This window comes from Triticum aestivum, chromosome 3D (assembly GCF_018294505.1).
Source record: "Triticum aestivum cultivar Chinese Spring chromosome 3D, IWGSC CS RefSeq v2.1, whole genome shotgun sequence".
Classification (NCBI taxonomy): domain Eukaryota; kingdom Viridiplantae; phylum Streptophyta; class Magnoliopsida; order Poales; family Poaceae; genus Triticum; species Triticum aestivum.
Window position 1 is genome coordinate 82,130,729 of NC_057802.1, and position 7,938 is coordinate 82,138,666.

Here is a 7,938-nt window from a genome sequence, read left to right on the forward strand (position 1 = left end):
TATACTTGCAAAATAAGCATGGTAAAGGCTATCCTTGACATTTTTATTGAAAATAAAGATACAAAACATTATTCTAAATAACAGCAAGCAAATCCTAGCAAAATAAAATGACTCTCCAAGCAAAACACATATCATGTGACGAATAAAAATATAGCCTCAAGTAAGGTTACCGATATTGTTGGAGACGAAAGAGGGGATGCCTTCCGGGGCATCCCCAAGCTTAGTTGCTTGGATCTTCCTTGAATATTACCTTGGGTTGCCTTGGGAATCCCCAAGATTAGGGTCTTGTCACTCCTTATTCTCCTCATAACGATATCTCACCCAAAACTTGAAAACTTCAATCACACAAAACTTAACGGAACTTCGTGAGATAGGTTAGTATGATAAAGAGCAAACCATTTCACTTTGGTACTGTCAAAGACAAGATTCATAATTGTTTCCACGCAATGACTACTGTAGCATATCATTTCCACAATTTATATTGAGCAATATAAGCCATAGAAACTAGGAACCAAGCAAACTATGCATTGAAAACAAAATCTATCAAAAACAGAACAGTCTGTAGTAATCTGTACTCCAACCATACTTCTGCTACTCCGAAAATTCTAACAAATTAGGAAAACCTGAGAAATTTATATATGAATATTCTGCAAAAAGAAACAGAGAAAAATCACATTCTTGTGATTTATGAAAATTATTTTCGTGAGTGCAAAAGTTTCTGTTTTTCATCAAGATCAAACAACTATCACCCAAGAAGATCCTAAAGGCTTTACTTGGCACTTTATTGGAACAAAAGCTATAAAACATTATTACTACAGTAGCATAATCATGTGAACACACAAAAACCGTAGGTAAAAGTGTTGGGTTGCCTCCCAACAAGCGCTTTTCTTTAATGCCTTTTAGCTAGGCATGATGGTTGCAATGATGCTCGCATAAAAGATAAGAATTGAAACACGAAAAAGAGCATCATGAATCACATGGCAAGCACATTTAAGTCTAACCCACTTCCTATGCATAGGGATTTTGTGAGCAAACAACTTATGGGAACAAGAATCAACTAGCATAGGAAGGCAAAACAAACCTAACTTCAAGATTTTCAGCACATAGAGAGGAAACTTGATATTATTGCAATTCCTACAAGCATATGTTCCCCTCTCATAATAATTTTCAGTAGCATCATGAATGAATTCAACATTATAACCATCACATAAATATTCTTTTCATAATCCACAAGCATAGAAATTATCTTACTCTCCACATAAGCAATTTTATTCTCATCGACAGTAGTGGGAGCAAATTCAACAAAATAACTATCATGAGGTTGAAAATTAAAATCATGATGACAAGTTTCATTGTTTTCATTATTCTTTATAGCATAAATGTCATCACCATAATCATCATAGATAGGAACTTTGTTGTCATGGTCAAGTGAAGCCTCATCCAGAATGGTGGATTCATCACTAAATAAAGTCATGACCTCTCCAAATCCACTTTCATCATTATAATCATCATAAATAGGAGGCATGAAATCATTATAGTAAATTTTCTCATCAAAACTTGAGGGACTAAAAATATCATCTTCACCAAACATAGCATCCCCAAGCTTATGGCTTTGCATATCGTTAGCATCATGGATATTCAAAGAGTTCATACCAACAACATTGCAATCATGCTCATCATTCAAATATTTTGTGCCAAACATTTCATTGACTTCTTCTTCTAACAATTGAGCACAATTTTCAGATCCATCATTTTCAAGAAAGATATTAACAAGATGAATAATATGATGCAACCTCAATTCCATATTTTTGTTGTTTTCTTTTATAAACCAAACTAGTGATAAAACAAGAAGCTAAAAGATTTGATTGCAAGATCTAAAGATATACCTTCATGCACTCACCTCCCCCGCAATGGCGCCAGAAAAGAGCTTGATGTCTACGCAACTTTATTCTTGTAGACTCGTGTTGGGCCTCCAAGCGCAGAGTTTTATAGGACAGTAGCAATTTTCCCTCAAGTGGATGACCTAAGGTTTATCAATCCATGGGAGGCGTAGGATGAAGATGGTCTCTCTCAAACAACCCTGCAACCAAATAATAAAAAGTCTCTTGTGTCCCCAACACACCCAATACAATGGCAAATTGTATAGGTGCACTGGTTCGGTGAAGAGATGGTGAAAAAAGTGTAATATGGATGGTAGAAATATATTTTTATAATCTGAATAAATAAAAACAGCAAGGTAGCAAATAGTAAACGGGCACAAAAACGGTATTGCAATGCTTGAAAATGAGGCCTAGGGTCCGTACTTTTGCTAGTGCGATCTCTCAACAATGCTAACATAGTTGGACCATATAACCACCCCTCAAAGTGCGATGAAGAATCACTCCAAAGTTCCTATCTAGCGGAGAACATAAGAATAAATTGTTTGTAGGTTACGAAACCACCTCAAGGCTATTCTTTATGTTCGATCTATTCAAGAGTTCGTACTAAAATAACACAAAGCTATTCTTTCCGTTTGATCTATCCTAGAGTTCGTACTAAAATAACACCAAAGCAACATATTCATAATACTCAATCCAACACAAAGAACTTCAAAGAGTGCCCCAAGATTTCTACTGGATAAAAAAAGACAAGAACGTGCATCAACCCCTATGCATAGATTACCCAAATATCACCTCGGGAATCCGCGAGTTGAGTGCCAAAACATATATCAAGTGCAAGACATATATCAAGTGCAAGACAATATGATACCCCATTTTCACCACGAGTATTCAATTGCAAGACATATATCAAGTTCTCTCAAATCCATAAAAGTATCCAATCCGATAACAACGAAATCTCAAAGGGAAAAACTCAATTCATCACAACAAGATAGAGAGGGGAAAACACCATATGATCCGACTATATTAACAAAGCCCGTGATACATCAAGATCATGACATCTCAAGAACACGAGAGAGAGAGAGAGAGAGATTAAACACATAGCTACTGGTACAAACCCTCAGCCCCGAGGGTGGACTACTCCCTCCTCATCGTGGTGGCCGCCGGGATGATGAAGATGGCCACCAGTGATGATCTCCCCCTCCGGCAGGGTGCCGGAACGGGGTCTAGATTGGATCTCGTGGATACAGAGGCCTTGCAGTGGTGGAACTTCTGATCTAGGGCTACCCCGAAGGGTTTTGGAATATTCGTGAATTTATAGGGCGAAGAGGGGGTGCGGGAGGGCACCGAGGTGGGCACAACCCACCTGGGCGCGCCTGGGGGCCCAGGCACGCCCTGGTGGGTTGTGCCTCCCTCGGGGCACCCCAAGGTGCTACTCTGGCCCATCCTGGGTGCTTTGGTCCATAAAAATTCTCCAAAAAGTTTCGCGGTGTTTGGACTCCATTTGATATTGATTTCCTGCGATGTAAAAAATGCAAAAAACAACAACTAGCACTTGGCACTATGTCAATAGGTTAGTACTAAAAAATGATATAAAATGATTGTAAAATTCTTGTAAAACATCCAAGAATGATAATATAACAGCATGGAACAATCAAAAATTATAGAACGTTGGAGACGTATCAAGGTGCATGTTGCAATCTAGATCACATGTGATTGTGAGGGTTGATGTTCTCGCTATGCTTCCCTCGGGTGTTGCTTCGGTTCAATTCATTGACGGCATGGTGTCTCTTTTCACAAGGTTCTAATAATCGATCGGCTCTGGCTGTCAACGATCTGCTAACAGTTCCTTGGGCTTCACTATAGTTGAGAATAGTGAACCATCGCGTACACAAGAGGGTGCTGCAGATGGGTGATCTTCTAGGGGGTCACGCGTATTCAACGATGTTTAGTGTGGGGGACGATATTTCTAGTTATGTCTCTTCTTCCACACACCCCGAAACTTAATTTAGCATCAAGAATCATCGCCTAAATTGTGTATGTACGTAGCTAGAATTATTTGTTAAAACTAGTTAATCGTGTAACTAAAATTTTGCTAAAACCGATTAGAGGACGTCTAACTTGGTTTTGCAGGGTTTGCATATGATGTGGTATAGCCTTCGGCATGATAATGAGTTTATGTATGAGATGGTTATATGTTGTAATGTTAAGTGGCTTGCATGCCACGGCATGATGGCTGGAGCCACGAGATTGCCACGTTAATGAAAATATTGTAGAGATATCCTACAGGTTACAGGTGACGATGGCAAATGTACACGGAGGACCCCGATGAGGAGAAGGTGTATTAGGCGTGGGACGAGGCACTATAATTTTGTGCCACGATGGGATTTCTAAAATTTGGTGCCATGACAACGTTTTCTGAAATTGCCGCCATGACACTGTTTTTAAAACGGTTGCCACGGTAGCAAGTATTGGCCGTCATGACTCTTCAACGGGAGATTGAAGATGATCACGGAGATTCTCGGCGCTCAGGGCTATACCATATCATGCTCTTATGAATTGCCTGAGATGTTTATCCCTTTGTTGTTTGCACGCTTTTATTGTGTAGTGGTCAATTATTAGGGTGATCTCTCACAGTAAATATCAAGTTAAAAAGGGTGCTCTTCCCAGTGTTGCAACTGTCTATAACACGTAGCGTTCTGGAGTGTGTCATGTCCACATGAGTACAAATGGGATGTGAGGTGTAAGACGGAACTGGCCATACCATGTTAGTAGACAACACTCGGTTATCTTGAAGTTCTAGCAGAATCATTCTGAGCTCGGAGAATAAATCATCGAAAGATGAACAAGAGTCATATGGTGATATGCTCGGAAATAGTTTGCCCACTGGACAAAATTCTCATCATCAGTGATGTCCACATTAATGGCTAAGAACTAGATCAGGGTCTTGAATCAATTATGAGAGATATTGATTTGAGTGGGAGTGCACTTTATATTAAAATTTGTTTAAACACTAGTGCAACATTAATTATAAATAAATGTCTAAATGAATTTTGTGTCTATCATTGTAGATCAATGGCTCACAATATGTTCAACTTAGCTCCTTTGTTAGAGAAATAAAAGTTGGCTACTAATGTTGAAAACTATGCAGATTGGATCCAGAACCTGAGATTTGTACTCCGGAGTGCTAAGAAGGAGTATGTGCTGGATCAGCACCTGGGTGATGCTCCCAAAAAGGATGCAACACCAGAAGAAGTTGTTGCTTACGCCGCTCATAGTGATGACTATGTTTCAGTCCAGTGCCTCATGTTAACTTGCATGGATCTTGAACTACATAAGCGTTTTGAATGATCCACTACTCAATTCATAATTGGGTCACTCGAAGTTCTGTAAAAGAAGCAGGCAAGGACCAAACGTTTTCAATTAACCAAGACCTTGATTGAATGCAAGATGAAAGAGAGATCCTCAATGAGCGAGCATATAGTGAAGCTTGCAGGCTATGTTGATAGACTTGCTTCTTTGGAATTTGGAATTCCGCCGAAACTTGGTACAAATGTTGTGCTTGCTTAACTCCTCCCATCTTATGATGGCTTTATCATGAGTTACAATATGAATGGGACGGAGAAACGTGCAAACGAGTTGTTTGCTATGCTCAAAATTGCGGAAGCTGGAATGCAGAAGAACAAGACAGTGTTGATGGTCAACAAGACCACCAATTTCAAGAAGAAGGGCAAGTCCAAGAAGAAGAAATCTACCAAAGCTGGTAAAACCAAGTCTCGGAAGAAGAACAAGGGCAGAGCCTCTAAAGAGACTGAATGTTTCTACTACAAGCAGAAGGGACACTGGAAGCGTAGCTGCAAGAAGTATTTGGCGGATAAGAAGAATGGTTCTTCTGGTAAAGTATAATCGTTATACAAAATTAATGTTATTCTACTTGTAAATTTTTGTATGTCATGAGTATTTGATACTGGTCGGTTGCTCTTGTTTTGCAAACCGATACAGGGACTACAGAGAGCTCACAAGGAGAGAAGAAATGAAGCTGTGATACAAGTCGGGAATGGTGATGGGATCGCTGCTCAGAGACTGTCAAAGTCATGTCTTTAGTTTATCTTCAAGGTTTATCTTAGAAATGAAATAATAGTTATTTTGCTTCAAATTTATGTAATGCATTATCCTATGGGTTGTGCGATGGATATTCTTATAAGTTCTAAACAATAGTTGTTCGGATAATTGCGAGAATATGGTTTTTGATTAAACCTCTATTATGTGATAGTTTATTCATGATGAATCTTGAAATCTATGATCTATAACATTAAAGCAAAATGTCTTAAGAAGACTAATAAAACCACTTGTGTGTGTCACTGCTTGGTTATAATCGAAAAATTAATCTTCATAGAGATGAAGCATAAAAGTCTTTTATTTGAATTGATTGGATATATTATGATGTATAATATCCGATGGATATAACGGGGCATGGTGAAAAATTATACTTCATCAAAATTATGAGTAAATGGGAAATCCAATTTGGCTCCTGGGTGCACCTGCTCTCTATATCTGGACCACCCAGCTGGTTCAAGATTGATGAAAGCATGAGTATTTTAGTATGTATTCTTGCATCACAAATCATGTATGCTTGTCCAGTTTCCCTCATATCAGATCCTAACATTAACTCTGATGTGTGGACAATGCATGTGGGTCCAGGTTTCCTCTCTCACCAATATTCACACATCTCTGTTCTACATTGATTTCCTAGACGAGTACCAACATATTTGAATGGGATTAATAAGAATCTGCACATACTCTTAACAAATACATAATCATCTTCACATATCTTGCATAGGCACATAATGAAGAAACTCTCTCCGTTCCATCAGCCACCTTAGATAATCAACAAAAAAATATTCACTTTTTAATGCTTTCAGTTTATGGTCAATCTAACAACAAATGCAGATTTGCTTTTTATCCCAATTAGATCCTAATTAGCACCATATTAACAAAGATTGATTGTACCATTACAACAATATTTCGCTTAATCAAACTTGTAGATGATCTTGCAACCAATCTTTTCAATCAATTGTAGAAGACATACGTGAACAGAAATTAACTGAATCACACAGTAAACAACTTTGCACCAAACTTGACCATGGAAAAAAGTTAGTGAAAAAAAATGATTTGGACATTAATTTGCTCATGTCGCATATGTGAACAAATTTTCCATTATTTGACGAAATGCTCCACCAGGCAACATGAGTAGTTTTGCTACTAATATGTTAGCGGAATCAAAACTCTGCACCACAAACAACATGGTTGCATCACAAAATAGGTACGGCTTTGACGTGAATCAAAAGGAGATTAGAAACACAAGAGTATTATCAAGAAATGAGAAACTGCACGCTGGAGGGGTTGAACCAAATCGGGTATGGCAAGAGTACTGTCGGATCCATGCCCTCTATGCGCCGGACATTAACGTCACACCGGATCCGTGCCCTTTGTCCACCAGAGAATAGAATAGGGGCACCCGGATCCATGTGCTTCATCTGTCGGAGTCGTGCACTACAGGAATCAGTAGATTTGCCATTTGCCCCCTCTTTGCCGTCAGCTAGCGGACGACAAAGAATGGCTTTGCCATCAGCCAACAGAAAGCAAACGGCAAAGAGGTAGCGGACGGCAAAGAGGGTGTTTGCCGTCAGCCAACTCTTTGACGTCCGCTAGCAGACGGCAAAGAGGGGGTTTGGCCCACTGGCTGTTAAACCCTAACGGGCCCCCTCTTTGCCGTCAGCCAGCGGACGGGGAAGCGTCCTTTGCCGTCAGCTAGCGGACGGCAAAGGACAGGCGGACGGCAAAGCTTCAAAATAACGTAACGGGTCGCGCCCCCGCCGTCGCCCTCTCTCTTTCTCTCCTCTTTCCTCCGCGCACGACAAGCACCGGCAACCACCCCCACCCTGTCACCCCGTGCCGTCGCCGCTGCACCCTCCCCGCCCCATTGTCGCCCCCTTCCTGCCTTCCCACCCCCTCCTTGCCCCGTCGCCGCCCCCTCCCTGCCCCATCGCCACCCCGCCCC